The sequence below is a fragment of the Pieris brassicae genome, unplaced genomic scaffold, assembly GCF_905147105.1.
Source record: "Pieris brassicae unplaced genomic scaffold, ilPieBrab1.1, whole genome shotgun sequence".
Classification (NCBI taxonomy): Eukaryota; Metazoa; Arthropoda; class Insecta; order Lepidoptera; family Pieridae; genus Pieris; species Pieris brassicae.
In genome coordinates, this window is record NW_025576221.1 from 67,501 (window position 1) to 69,115 (window position 1,615).

Genomic DNA, 1,615 nt, shown 5'->3' on the forward strand with positions numbered 1-1,615 from the left:
GCTTACTAATATGCTTAAATTCGGCGGGTGATCCTCCCTGATCTGAGGCCAACGATAAAAAGGTGTGAGGCAGACGCGATATCCGTCGGCGCAACGGGCGTACGCGACACGCTATTTTTACAAGCGCGTCGACGACGCCACGCGCCCTCCGGACGTCGAGTCCGCCTACATTATATGCGCTCGCACGAAAGCGGCGCGGCACCTTGCGAACAGCGTGGTGGTGGCGACACATAGATGTCGCGTTGCGCGAAATCAATCAATCGCACACCACCAAGCGGTTCTTCTGTTGTTGTTCGTTAACGACGGCATCGTTCCGTCCGTTTTAAGAACACACGTCACAATAATTTCGTACACACTACAATTGCACAAACACCGCACGCACACACTGGGCGCAACCGCTAGAGCAGCGGGCGCGCGCGTTTCGCCTCCTCTCGCGAGAGTAAGAGAAACTGAGCCGAACGCGCCAACTTTCAACGACAGCGTCGAGACACGTCGACGCGCGCACCGGCGCCGACCGTCGCGCGATCGCCATGCGGGACCGGGACGATGCGAGCAAACACGCGCGACGCGTAAACGCGAACGTCGTTGTCGTCGTTGTCGTTGTCGTTGCGTAAAGACTCGACGCGCACCCGTGCCGCGGGAGACACGGTGCGGCGGGGAGAATTTATTTGTGCGACAAAAGTATCGTATAGACGTGGCTTAACACGGCCAATACGGATGACGAGTCGTAATCGAACATATATTCGAACGGATCGTTCGGCCGCTCGGCGGCCTAGCGAAACCGTCAATTGCACGCGCGACAGAGATGCGGCGCTACGACCGGAGTCGCAGCGATCGCCGCTCGTCACGCGAACAGTGTGGCTTTTTGTTTTTATGCAGCCGGCCCTCAGACAGGAGTGGTCCTGGATATTTCTCCACGGACCGCAATGTGCGTTCGAAATGTCGATGTTCAAATGTGTCCTGCAGTTCACACTATGACGCGCAGTTAACTGCGTTCTTCATCGACCCGCGAGCCAAGTGATCCACCGTTCAGGGTAATCGTTTTGTTTTTGTGTGTGTTTTTGTATGAGAAAATATAAAAGGTGCGAAAAAATTAAACAAAAAAATTTGAAAATAATACTTATCATTAACGTGTACGACAAATGAAAAGAAAGAAAATCTCTTTTATTTGCGTGGTTGTACACAAAAATTATAAAATATTATTTCAAAAGTATCAATAGGCGATAGCGAACGCTAATCAAAGCGTGTCGCAACGCACACGTCGCGAATCGACGAGAGAGAGTCAACCGTCTCGGATTCGATTTTGATTCGTATCATTCACGTGTTTTTGTATTTTTTTCTTTTTTTGCGAGTCTTTGACAACAACAAAACAAAAAGAAAAAACCAACGTTAATGATCCTTCCGCAGGTTCCCCTACGGAAACCTTGTTACGACTTTTACTTCCTCTAAATGATCAAGTTTGGTCAACTTCCCAGCAACGCCGACGGCCGTGAGGCCACCGCGTGTCGGTCCGAAGACCTCACTAAATCATTCAATCGGTAGTAGCGACGGGCGGTGTGTACAAAGGGCAGGGACGTAATCAACGCGAGCTTATGACTCGCGCTTACTAGGAATT

The 1,615-nt window shown here is 50.8% G+C and overlaps 1 non-coding gene and 1 pseudogene across 1 annotated transcript; both read right to left on the reverse strand.

Annotated features, from left to right (window-relative positions):
- The window catches only part of LOC123719841, an 8,651-nt pseudogene extending 8,600 nt beyond the window's left edge, over nt 1-51 (reverse strand).
- Nucleotides 52-880: 829 nt separating this feature from the next.
- Nucleotides 881-1,037, reverse strand: LOC123719829. Its single transcript, XR_006755923.1, has one exon. It is a non-coding gene; the product is annotated as a 5.8S ribosomal RNA (ribosomal RNA).
- Nucleotides 1,038-1,615: the final 578 nt, after the last annotated feature.